Genomic DNA, 14,340 nt, shown 5'->3' on the forward strand with positions numbered 1-14,340 from the left:
TCGTAACCAAGGCAATGGAGGAAGCTATTCATGCAACATAAATGGGTAACTATTTCATTTAATTATATAATTCACCTAATCGCTGCTTTTGCAGAGTTTGAAATCGTTTGAATGATTGTCTTAATTATTTGTTATTCAGTTTGATAGGTTATGCTTGGTTTAATCTCTTGATAATCTATGCTTAAGGTTTGCAAATAATGTTTGAGAATCTGTATGATTGATAGTGAATCAAAGATAAAAAAGGACTTAAGAATTGAATAGAGTTTTGAAATATTTATCATTCAATTTTGCATAATAGTGGAATCTAGTGTCTTTGTTACCTCTCGTACCAATTTGTCAATATTTTTGTATATAATTTTTATAAATCTAAAAATCCTTCACCTTCACAAGTCTGAGAGTTTGAACCTCATTACTACAACCCCCATTAAATCTCTAAACAGAATGGCGCCGCCGACGCGGATTTGTGCTTAGGTAGAATTTTTAGGTTTTTATTATTATTAATTTTTTTTTACTATTATTTGTTCCTTTTTACGTTTTTTTTTGTGTCTTTGATTTACAGGTTCGAAGTGGAATACTAAGGAATTGGGAACAAAAAGCTTAAAGCTAAAAGCTAAAAGCTAAAAGAGAGTAAAAAAAAGACATAATTTTTTTTTAGGATTTGTAAATAGGCTTTATTTTTCATAATTTTTGTAATTTTTGGACTTTTTATTTGGACTTTATTCTGGACTTTTGGACATTTTTTTTTAACCCTACGGAAGGGTCTTATTATTAATAAAAAAAAAATATATAAATATAAACTGTTTGCAGGGAAGGACGACGATTACAATATCGTCTTGGCCCCTTGGGTTCGTACACGACATAAGAGTCGTGGCCCGAGTCGACTTCAATGGTTCATCCCCCGTCTGGTACGGGAGGTAAGTCCATCGAAACACTCGCGAATCTCTTGTAAGCGAGTTACTGTATTCCTTAAGGTGATTCATTGATTGAGGACGAATTTGGACTGTTTTTAAATTCCTAGTAAAGGGCAAGGCCTGGCCCATACAAGATAAGGGTTCGGATTTCATCACCGCTCCCTTCTTGCCCGCCTTAGGAAAACGAAACCTAACGCGAACCCAAGATTAAAATTTGGAATAGAACGAGACCGATAGGGTAACGAGCTTAATAGGAAACTCGTTCGAAAAATATTGGTTGCTCTTTAAGCACTCTCCAAAGTTCATGATGGTTTCTGTGAGTTGAATGCGTGACTGCGCCACCTTGTGATAGCGGTGAGACCTTGGGTATCAAAGCTCCACTGAGCTTCCCTCGCCTCAGTTCAACTTACTTTGACTCGGATTGATTCCAGAGGGGTTTGCTCAAATTGCAACGAATTCCATTTCGAAAGATAGAAGCTGGTCTAGAAGCAATCTAAGTGGAGCCATCATGATTTTTGTTTGCTAGAAATCTTTAGGTTTGTTTTGGTGGAGTCGAGTCGGCCTTGTTTTTGGTTGTGTATAATTCCTTTGCAATTAAGAATGTCGAACTGGTATGATAAAAGCCAATACAATGATTATCGACCTGAATTTGAATATGGACACCATCAGTTTTATGACCATTGTGGGAATAGTAGTTGGGAACGCCAACCTTTTCAAGGTTATGGTTCATACCATGGTGATCCCAATTACTATCCACACGCGAATTGGTCTTACGAGCAAGAAAATCAGGAACACTGTAGTACTAGTTACTTGTTTTTGGAAACTAGTCCTGATTATGATATTTTTGAACCTGTTCCATCTCTAGAAGAGACTCAACAACGGATTGAAAGGACGTATAAACGTTTAGTTGCAATAAATAGTTCAAAAGAAGAGTGTACACGATATTCTGAGATGATAAACGAGAGTAGTGAACGTATAAGTTTTATGCTCAGTGAAATTCAGGCACGTCTAGAGGCAGAAAATGAACAGTTAGCTAATGCTGCTCGAAATAATCTGAATTTCCAAAATAGTGTTTGTAATTCTATCCTTGATATCAATAGTGAATATTTTCCTAATTTAGAGGACGAGGCTAGAATAAAAGACACTACTTATTTAGATAAGGTGCAATCATCTTTGTACTATTATGATGATGAGGATAGTAGTAATGAAGAATCTGAAATATGTAGGCATAGTGATCAGGAATCTATTAATCCAATTTAGCTTTATAATGATTATATTATTTCTAGTTCAAATCCAAATAATTTTTATGATTATTCACCTATTCAAAAGGACGAGGATTTGATTAGGGATACCACCGTTTTAGACGATGTAGTTTTTCCTTTTGATTACGAAGCCGATAGTGGTTTAGAGGAACGGGTTTATTCTGAAAATGCTGTTTTAGAGTCTAGCGACTTAGAAACAATAATCTTAAATGAAGAACATAGACCCGTAGAGATGAGTAAAGATGCACTACCTGATAAAAACTCAGAAGAATCAATTGACCACTTCCAAGAATCTGATGATCTAGAAATTAGGGAGATTATGACTAGTCTATCTAGAGACACTGAAAACTCTAAGTTTGGGGGTGATTATCACTTTCCTAGTGCTTTACCTTTAACTCTCAGAAAGTCCCCTCACATAGGACTTGATATCCATGCCTCAACCATCTTACAAGATTATCTTCATACTAGGTTTCCCGAACCTAATGATGTCCTGAAAAAAGTTCAGTCGTTAGAAACCCATCCTCTGGTTGATGTGGTTTTCCCGGGATATGATACCCAGATTGACTTTGTTTTCCCACCAAATAGTTTTCTTCCAATTGTGGGAACATATGGTTTTCCAATGTGTCACTTATTAAGTTCTGAGACTAAGTCTAAGTACTTTAGGAAATTAGAATCGACACATTTGCTTCAGAATGACCACTACTCTGACTGTGGTCAACTATGTAAGTCATACCTAATTGACTTAGAGGATCCTAAATTATTTAGGTTATTTTGTGATTCCAGGTTCTTATCTGAGTTTTTACAGACTCTAGGACCTAATAATTTGGATCCTACTTATGAGGAAATGCATCCGAGGAAAATAGTCTATTTAGACCCCTTCATAGAACCTGAACCTGAACCGCAATTAGCGATAGTTATCCAGAAACTAGGTAAGGGCATGCTAGTCTTGTACATTTTCTTGGTTCACTGCAGTTTCCTTTTGTCATCTCTTTTTGGTTTTAAAGACCCACAGTTATTCCGGCTACTGTTATACGGTTCGAGTTGACTAATCCTTGCTTAGTCTGGCTGAAGACTTTAAACTTAGCACTTCTTGGGAGGTAACCCAATATTCATGCGACACGGTAATATCTTTCCTTATCTCTTTTGCTTCAAGTGGTAACAGTTTCTCCTTGTTCATGCTTTTAATTTCATCTTTAGAACATTGAGGACAATGTTAGATTTAAGTTTGGGGGTATGGGAGAAACATTTTAGTCGCATTTTTGAAACTTCTAGCGTCACATAGTACCCGGTTAGCTAAGTTTACATATTGTTTCTCACTGAAAATATAGAAATTGGAATGCTAGAGATAACAACCTATCGAGACATTAGAGAAAAAGACATTGAGATCCTTGAAATTCAGGAGAGAACTTGTTCCTTTTAGAGGGTAACCGTGATGGACCTAACCATCCATGATGGAAAGGCAAGTAGGTCAGAAGGAAATTCCAGAAAGACGGAGCAACCTCACAATGTAGTCTTAGTTACTGGATTACGACTCTCTCTCAGTAGAAACTTATCATCATCAACAAGCGGAGTGACATCAAAATTTATGAAAAAGTTGAAGACGTTTAAGGTTTAGAAGCAACAATAGAAAAGAATAACTCAAAAATCAAAGTTGAAGACTTAGTTACAAGAAGTTACAAGAGCAAATGATATAAGTTGTTGAAGTTTATGATACCAAGACATCAAAAGTTGTGAAGATCCAAGTTCTAAAGTCCTTCTCTCATGGCCATGTAAATTTTTGTCTTGTAAAAAAAAAAAAAAAAATGAAAAAAAAATAAATATCATTACGTTCTTTTTGTTCAATAAGGCCATAGGGAAGAAGAAATTTATAAGTCAAGCAAGAAATCGAAGAGAAGAGTTAATTGTCAAGGTTCTATGAGGTTCGAGAGTTTATCATCAACAGTTGAAGACCGAAGAAGACGTTATTTCTACTGAGCACTGTGAGAGAGTCGAAGAAAGATGCATTTTGGTTGCTTTGTTAGTCTGCTTTCAATCTGGCACAAGATCTTTCTAGCACTGGTTTAACTCATCACACGTAGTTAGTCCAGCTGTGTAGAAGATGTCCCTCTCATCTTTATCTCTCTTCTAATCTTATCCAGCTGTAAAGCAGCGGACGCATCTTACAATGTTTATCTAGCTGTGTAGCGGATATCTCTTTATCTAGCAGTCGTGCGGATGTGTCTCCCCTTTTCTTCAGTCAGCTTTAGAGCTGACACCTTTAATTTCTCTAGCATTCTAGTTACTTGGAGATAGGTTGAGAATATGTATGTCCTCATATCTCTTTGGATACTTGTGACCAATTAGAAGTCATGGTTTTTGTGGGTACACCTCTGTTAAACCCACCCGAGATTAACTCGGTTTTATTTTTTAGTTTTGCTCGAGGACTAGCAAATAATAAGTTTGGGGGTATTTGATAGACGCATTTATGTGTCTATTTTATTCTCAATATTCTGTATTGTTAGACTTGAAAAAGTACTTATTGTGTTATTTTATGTTCTTGTAGGAAATTTTAGAGAAATAAGCCCTTGCGGCGAAATGGGCTCAAAAAGTGGTGTTTTACACCCCCAAGATAAAGTATTAAAGGAACCCCAGAAATGCACTGGAAACGTCACAGAAATGTCCCGGAGGAACCAAGGAAAATTACTATTTCCACCCAAAAATTACTATTTCAGCCCTAATTGCTAAAGGGACACCAGAACTGGATTAGGGGGAGGCCAGTTTTCTTCCCAAATTCAAATTCCAAAATTGGCGGGAAAATTTGGTTATTTACTGGCATATTTGCCAATCGATTTTTGAAGGAGTTTCAGGCCGATTCAATGACTGAAACTCATTGGGTATCTTCAACTGGGCTAGACAGGAAGGACATGGGTGTTGGATGCGATCAAATTTGGCTGGAAAATCCATCAGATGAAATCAGAGCAGACGCGTGCACGGAAAATATTTCACGGGGTTTTGAAACCTTTAAACGGGTTCGTGGACGCCCAACTCTAAACCCTATAAAGAGTAGAATTGTCGATAATAACCCTTTACTTTATTTGATAGACAGGAAAAACAAACAAAAAAAAAACTTTTCCTAAAGCCTGATCGGTACACAATCTTATATCTTTTGATCTAGCATATGAGACAAGATTTTCAAAACACAATCAATTTGTGTTGTGGTGAACAAAAATTTTTCCACCATTCTCTATAGAGGAATCCTCAGACTTCTGTCTATCAACGCAATTTGACCACACCTTCCTCTCTAATGGTCGTATTTTGTCTTTGAAAACCAACTTCTTAGACGAAGATTAAATCCTACATACCTCAGTAGTCTTCTGAGCAAGTTTAAGGTTCCTTGCAATCGATTTGCTCTTCGTTGAAGTTTGTTGGCGTGCCTCACTTGATGTTTGTACTTGTAACATCTTGATAGTTCGTGACCTTTCTGAGAACAAAACGAGCACGTCAAACTTGGATAGTATTCAGGCATCTGTGGTGTGAACGCATCTAGACACATAGTAGATCCTGAAACATTACAATCAGAGTTTCCAAAGGATGGGTCAATTGATTCTTCCAGCTTGATTGGATTCTCTTCTTCACCGAAACCATCAAGGTTGATATATGTATTGCTACAATTATCAAAATCAATGTTTTCATATAGAAAACTGATACTTAATTTCCTGTCTTCCTCAGAATCATAGATCTCAGACATCTCATCAAGTGTTATGATAGACGCATTTATGTGTCTATTTTGTTCTCAATATTCTGTATTGTTAGACTCGATTAAGTACTTATTGTGTTATTTTGTGTTCTTGTAGGAAATTTTAGAGAAATAAGCCCTTGCGGCGAAATGGGCTCAAAAAGTGGTGTTTTACACCCCCAAGATAAAGTATTAAAGGAACCCCAGAAATGCACTGGAAACGTCACAGAAATGTCCCGGAGGAACCAAGAAAAATTACTATTTCCACCCAAAAATTATTATTTCAGCCCCAATTGCTAAAGGGACACCAGAACTGGATTAGGGGGAGGCCAGTTTTCTTCCCAAATTCAAATTCCAAAATTGGCGGGAAAATTTGGTTATTTACTGGCATATTTGCCAATCGATTTTTGAAGGAGTTTCAGGCCGATTCAATGGCTGAAACTCATTGGGTAACTTCTGCTGGGCTAGACAGGAAGGATATGGGTGTTGGATGCGATCAAATTTGGCTGGAAAATCCATCAGATGAAATCAGAGCAGACGCGTGCACGGAAAATATTTCACGGGGTTTTGATGAGTTGGAAGGGTGCTGCTCGTGTTTGGATGGGGCTTGGCTATATTCTGAAGTGTGTTTGAGATAAAAAAAAGAAAATCTACTCACCATTTACAGCTCCAGACGCGTATAGAGATAATTCAGGGAAGAAAATATTCCGAAATATTTTTCTTCAATGGCCGAGTAAATGAAGATTATTTGGAGTTAATGGAGGAGGTTCAATGGTTCAATTACGTATAAATATGTTCCTAATGTGCTACAGAGAGGTTGTCGAGAGTTTGGGGAGTCGATAGGAGGGCCAGAGAAGCAGAAATCAAGAGTTGATGAAACTCTGTTGTTGCTGCTGCTGCTGATGAAGAACACGAAGAACGGACTCGCAAGGACTGTCGTTTATGAACAGTGTCTAAGACGCACAATCGTGGGTCGCAGCACAGTCTAAACAGAAGCAACACTTGTCATTTATCGTTCATTCTGTGACGCTTTTTGCGCGTCGCAGATTACAGTTTACACCATTTTCTCTTCTTCTCACCATTTGTAAACCATTTTTGAGCCATAATAAATTATTTTGAGAGCATTTATACTATGATGAGCTAATTCCCTCGTAACCAAGGCAATGGAGGAAGCTATTCATGCAACATAAATGGGTAACTATTTCATTTAATTATATAATTCACCTAATCGCTGCTTTTGCAGAGTTTTAAATTGTTTGAATGATTGTCTATATTATTTGTTATTCAGTTTGATAGGTTATGCTTGGTTTAATCTCTTGATAATCTATGCTTAAGGTTTGCAAATAATGTTTGAGAATTTGTATGATTGATAGTGAATTAAAGATAAAAAAGGACTTAAGAATTGAATAGAGTTTTGAAATATTTATCATTCAATTTTGCATAATAGTGGAATCTAGTGTCTTTGTTACCTCTCGTACCAATTTGTCAATATTTTTGTATATAATTTTTATAAATCTAAAAATCCTTCAACTTCATAAGTCTGAGAGTTTGAACCTCATTACTACAACCCCCATTAAATCTCTAAACATGTTACAGCAAGACCTTTGTTCCCACTGTATTTTCTAAGATTTGGGCACTCGTTTGAAAAATGACCAAAGCCTTTACACTTAAAGCACTGTGGTATATCCTCGTCATCAGCCTCGTCAGCATCCCTATTTTTAGAAGGAATGCGATTGTGGGGTTTATCTGATGACCAAGGTTTGTCTCTTGAAAACCGTTTACTTATCTTCAATAGAAGATCCATAAACTGTCTTGTGATCAAGGAGACTAATTTTTCAAGATCTTCATCCGAAAAATCATCCTCAGACCGCTCATCCTTAGAGACGTAACCACTTTTACATTTATTAAGTAATTTAGTGTTCTTCTGTGCTTTAAAGGCAACATCCTTTCCAATTTTGGATGTTTTCTCATGATCAAAGATATTTAGCTTTCCAACCAATGTATTTCTGGAAAGATTATCAAGGTTATTTCCCTCAACGATGGCATGCTTCTTGGACTCGTATCTAGATGGCAGCGATCTGAGAATTTTCATCACAATGTCCTTTTCAGGAATAGTCTTACCCAATGCAAAAGAAGCATCAACAATTTCAGACACTCTGTGATTAAACTCATCAAATGTATCTTCATCTGCCATATGAAGGTTCTCCCAATCGGAATTAATATTTTGAAGTCTAGCTTCCTTTTCACTGGAGTTACCTTCAAATATGGTTTCTAAGATATCCCAAGCATCTTTAGACCTTGTGCAATTTGACACATGGTGCTGAATATTTGGGGCAATGGCATGTATGATTGCATTCAAACCGTCGGAATTTTTCTTTGCAGCAAGTATCTCGGCTGGACTGCATTCACCAATATTCTTGGGAACGTTTACATCTCCATCTGCCACAACGGGAGCAACATAGCCATTAACAACATATACCCATGATTGAAAATCACGTGCTTGAAAAAAAGCTCGCATAACAATTTTCCATCATAAGTAATTAGAGCCATCGAAGACTGGTGGTACGTTAATAGGGATATGGGGTTAAAATATTTACATACACCCATTCCGTCGACCCGTTGCCTTAAGATTGGTTGGGTATCTCTTTCTGCTGGGTGCCTTCCCCCTGGTCTTACACTTATGGACACTGATGGGGGAGCCCTGAGAGATTGTAGATTAACTACTTTCCCCAATATTGTTGATAGGTTTTGTTTACTTGAATTTTAGAAAGCTTGTTTGATTGATAGGTTGAGGCCTGAATTCCTCGTCCAGAGATAGAAACATGTAGAGCGGTCACGCTGCCTTCTTCTTCTGGTCTTCTTCACGCAGATGCAAAGCTGCGTTGCTCCTATGGGTAATAGTTTAAGCCACTTAGCATTCCAAGGATGCCGGAGGACCTCGCCTTTCAGATTGCGAAGGTAGTAGGAACCGTTTCCCGCAATGTCGTGTATTATAAAAGGTCCTCCCCACGTAGGTGCTAACTTTCCCCATCTCTTTTCTCGTTGATACTGTGGGATTGTTCTCAACACATACTGCCCCTCTACAAAATTTCGAAGCTTTACCTTTTTGTTGTACTCCCTTGCTAGTCTTCGTTGATAATTTTCCATCTTCTGCAATGCTGCTTCCCTTCTTCCTTCTAGATCGTCCAATCTCTCTAACATCATGTCTGTTGTGAGATTTTTCTCCCATGCTTCGGTCTTTGTGGTTGGCATGAGGATCTCTGTTGGGATGACTGCTTCAGCTCCATAAGTGAGAAACGGGGATTCCCCAGTGGCAGATCTTCTTGTTGTTCTGTATGCCCATAACACATTATGCAACTGTTCACACCATCCCCCTTATGTTCGTCTAATTGTTTTTTGAGGATAAGGGCGAGGGTCTTGTTAGTGGCTTCCGCCTGTCCATTGCTTTGAGGGTATATGGGGGTGGATTTGTTTTTCCTTATTTGAAAGTATCGAAGAGCATGTCTATGTTTTTCCCCTGTAATTGCTTACCATTATCGGACACGATTTCTGCTGGTATGCCGAACCTGCAAATGATGTTCTGGAATATGAAAGTAAACACATCCACGTCTCTGATCCTGGCTAAGGCTTTAGCTTCCACCCATTTACTGAAGTAGTCCGTGGCTACTATCAAAAATCGTCTTTTCCCTGACCCTTCGACGAAAGGCCCGACGATATCTATGCCCCATTTTGCAAATGGCCACGGGCTATCTACAGAATTTAACATTGTTGCCGGCGCGTGTATCTTTTTGGCGAAGCGCTGACATTCTTCACACCGTCGGGACATCCTTGCGGCATCCTGTATCATTGTGGGCCAGTAATATCCTTGCGTTTTTGCTTTGTCGGCTAGTGATCTCATGCCGCTATGATTCCCTGCGTCACCATAATGGATGTCGTTTAGAATTCGATGCCCCTCTTTCCGGGATAAGCAACGTAGTAACGGTCCGAGGAAGGATTTCTTGTACAGGACCCCATCCCGGAGATCATATCTTCCTACTTTGGAGAGTATTTTCCTAGCTTGTTTATGATCCGCGGGTAAGCTTCCCTTTTCGAGAAACGCATGGATCACCATTCTCCAATCATCTTCGTTGCTGAAGTCTTCGTCTTGATTTGCTCTTGACAGGATATCTTCTTCGTCAAAATCGTTATGGATGTCTTCTCCTACCTGGTCTTCGATATTTTCTTCCACTGTATCTTGATTGGTAGCGAAGGAGAATTGAGATGCAATCGAAGGCTCGTATACCCTTGTTATTTTAATAGCTTCGACGCTTTTATCCTTCAGCATGGATGATATATATGCTAGGGCATCCGCGTGCCTGAGATCCCTTCTGCATAAGTGCCGGAACTTGATGTTCGGAATTTGTGATGCCAATGTTTGGACCAAGGCCATGTAAGCTGAGAGGGTGTCATCGTACACATTGTACTCGAGCCCTATTTTCCGTATGACAAGCTGCGAATCACTTGTCAGTCTTACATCGGTTACCCCCATTTCTATTATTACACGGAGGGCATGTACGACTGCCTCGTATTCGACGATGTTGTTGGTATGCTCTTTGAATTCTAACCTGAGTGCCTGTACAATCCTTTCTCCGGTTGGGGTGGTGATGACAATGCCTATTCCTGCTCCTTCCTTATTTTTGGAACCGTCGACGAAGACTTCCCATTGTCTTTGACTCGCGGGTTCGAGGATATCCATTGGATCCTTGCTTTCTTCCTCGGCTTCTGGTATTCCCTTAATCTCTTCGTCGTTGTCCAGGGGGAGGTCTGCTAAGAAATCCGCCAAAACTTGGGATTTTCGAGAATGTTGAATTTCATGAATGATGTTGAATTGGTCCAGGTGGGTGTTCCACTTGGCTATTCTGCCCACTTTTCCCGCGCTTTTGAGGACTGCTTCCAGTGGTGCTTTGCATGGGACCCGGACGAAGTGAGTTAGGAAGTAGGTTCTCAGCTTTTGAGTAGCCCATACCAATGCTAGGATAAGTGTTCGATCTTTGTGTAGTTCCTTTCCGCAGAATTGAGGGTCTTACTGACGTAATAGATAGGTTGTTCTATCTTCGTATTGGTTTTGACCAACACTGCGCTGACTGCGTCTTCTGTTGCTGCTATGTACAATGCCAAAACCTCATCAGGATCCGGCTTCTGCAGGATCGGAATTGAAGCTAGGTGTTCTTTGATTTTTTGGAAGGCTTCTTCGCATTCTGCGGTCCATTCAAACTTGCTCCCTTTTTTGAGAATATTGAAGAAATGTTTGCATTTGTCCGAGGATCGGGCAATAAATCTGCCCAAGGCTGCGATGGACCCATTGAGTTTTGCACTTCTTTTAAATTCTTCGGGGATGGCATTTCTACTATGGCCTGAATCTTTACTGGGTCTACCTCAATGCCCCTTTTTGTTACCAGATACCCGAGGAATTTCCCCGAGGTGACGCCGAAAGTACATTTCTCTGGATTCACTTTCATGTGATGTTTTCTCATTGCTTCGAAGATATCTCTCAGATCCTGGTGGTGATCTTTGCGCAGCTTACTTTTGACGAGCATATCGTCAACGTAGACTTCTAAGGTACTACCAATCCATGGCCTGAAGATAGCATCGACCATTCTTTGGTATGTTGCCCCTGCGTTTCGAAGTCCGAAGGGCATTCTAGTGTAGCAATAAAGGCCATGTGGGGTGTAGAACGCTGTGTGTGGCTGATCTTCTTCTGCCAGGGCTACTTGGTTGTAGCCAGAATGTCCATCCATGAATGACAGTTCTTCATATCCTTCTACTGCTTCTACCAGCTGATCTATGCTTGGCAGGGGATAGCTGTCCTTTGGACATGCCTTGTTGAGGTTAGTAAAATCGATGCATATTCTAACCCCTCCATTTTTCTTAGGAACGACGACCATGTTAGAGATCCATGTAGGGTACTTGACTTCCTTGATAAATCCTGCGTCTAGTAGTTTCCGAAGTTCTTTTTCCACTGCCTTATGATACTCTGGTGCAACTTTTCTAATTTTCTGCCTGAACGGGGTGTGCCTGGTTTGCGTAGCTCGTGTTGGATTACTTTCGGGTCAATCCCCGGCATATCTCCTAGCTTCCAGGAATACATCCGCGTATTCTTTAAGTAATTTGGTTAGAGAATCTTCTCTTCTTTCGTCCATTATGGTCCCTACTTTGATCATCTTCGGGTTTTCTTCCGTTCCTATGTTGATTTCTTTTACGGGCTCTACTGGCGTGAACACCGGCTTCGGGTCCCCGAGGACTGGGACGTTCTTTGATTGCTATTTGGTATGTTTCTGTCCTTCGTTGGCTGCTGAAGTACTTGTCTCTGTGCTTAGTACATTATCATCTTTTGTCAAGCCCTTTCCTGTAGTTTCGTTGAGGAACAGGTCTATGGCCTTCTCTTTCGCGGCTTCTTTATTTTTAATTCTTCGGGTTTTTCGCTCTTCTTGTTCGTTGTTGATACGATCCTGAGTGGCTTGGCACTCTCTTGCAGAGACCCGATCTCCCTTGATTTCCATTACTCCCTCAGGTGTTGGGAATCTGAGATATTGGTAGTACGTTGCCCACTCCCTTGAGTTTATGTAACCATTTTCGTCCAATAATGGCGTTGTAGGGGGATGGGGCGTCCACCACGCTGAATCGTGTTTCTAACTTCATGGGTCCAGCGTCAACTTGCAACACGATGTCTCCCAATGGCTTTGGGTGCTCCATTGAATCCGTAGATGGTGTAATAAGAGGTCATTAGATGTTCTTCATGGAGCTTCATTCGTTTGAATGCGTCGTAGAATAGAACGTTCACTGAGCTTCCCCCGTCTATGAGGATTTTTTTAAGGTTACATCCAGCCACTGGTAGTGTGAGGACCAGGGGGTCGTTATGGTCTTCCATATCTTCTTCGATATCTTCAGCATCGAAATAATAGGTGAGTCCATCCACTCTTCGTGCTCGTCCACCTCTATCCCATCGATCTTATACAATTCGCAGCGGTCTTCGAACTGCTTCCGTAACCTCTTTCCTATCTGTGCTGTAAGTGAGGGCCCTGCGGCTTCAGAACACGAGATGGTGTTGATTGTGCGGTTCCCTTCTGGAAGTTGGACTGGCTTGGTTCGTTTGGATCTATCCTCGGCGACATCCTTTCGTACGTAATGTTTGAGCTCGCCAGCATCGATTAATTTTTGGATCATTATTTTGAGGTTTTTACATTTTTCGGTCTGGTGTCCGTTGAAGCAGTGATATTCACAGTAATCTTTAGACTTCTCGGTTCTCGGGGGCTGTTTTCCCTTAGACCATGGCCACTCCAGGTTTTCCCTTCCTTTGATCTCTCGCAGGATCCGAGCATAGCTAGCGTTGAGCTTCGTGTAAACTTGATCTTCGAATTTTCGGTCGCCTGTTCGTCGTTCATCCCTTCGTTCCTTCCTGTCTTCGTGAGGCCGCTCCACTGAACAATTCCTTTTGGCCCCATTGGTTTGTTCTGCTGAATTGGTACGGTGAGACCTCTGCGTGTACGCCCTCGGGTTTTCACGCTGGATTTCTTCAAGACGAGCGTGCTTTTCAATAATTATTCGAAGATCTCCCTCTGTCTTAGGCACGCTTCCATGAATCTCAACAAATAGTGGACTCATTCGGTCTAATCCCCACTTGTAGCAGTTGATACTTACCACTGGGTCCACACTTCCTATGGCCTGGCAGATCTTGTGCCATCTGTTAGTGTATTCCCTCGTGGTTTCCTTGTAGCCAATTGCCAGTGAAAAGAGCTTATCCATTCCGGTGTTAACAGTCTTGTTGTACATGTAAGTTCTTAAGAACTTTTCTGCGAGTTGGTCGTAGGAGTGGATGGAGTCTGGCGGCAGATTATCAAACCAAGACAATGCCGATCCCTTCAGGCTTGAGGGAAAGTATCTACAGAGTACGGCGTCGTTCTGACTCCATCTAGCTAAGACACGGTTATAATACCGAATATGTGCAGCGGGATCACTGGATCCGTCATAGCATTCGAACGTCGGGACATGGCACTTCAGCGGAATAGGGGTGTTGGCCAGGCGATGAGTTAGGGGCGTGGATTTAGCCTCTCTCATGACCTCTTCTAACCTTCCCCCGCCTTGTTTACTTTTTAATTGCCTGATCTCGGCCATCATTTCATCACGTAGCTCTTCCATCGCGCGGTGATGCCCTACGCTCTTCTGCTCGTGATAGTCTGACTCTCCGTCATTGTAATCTGGGTCAGATGCGCTACTTCCCCTAGCCGTGTCTCCATTGGCTGCTACGATGACTCTTCGGTCTCGATTTGGTTCTGGTGCCTTTGAATTTGCCTCATCAAGTTGCTGGCTGGTCTTCGTGCTTAGGGAAATCCGGTCTTTTAAATCTTGGTTTTCTCTGGCCAGAAGAACTACAACGTCTGCGTAAACCTGTTGGCTTTTCTTCAATTCTTCAAGC

This window comes from Papaver somniferum, chromosome 6, assembly GCF_003573695.1.
Source record: "Papaver somniferum cultivar HN1 chromosome 6, ASM357369v1, whole genome shotgun sequence".
NCBI classification, from domain to species: domain Eukaryota; kingdom Viridiplantae; phylum Streptophyta; class Magnoliopsida; order Ranunculales; family Papaveraceae; genus Papaver; species Papaver somniferum.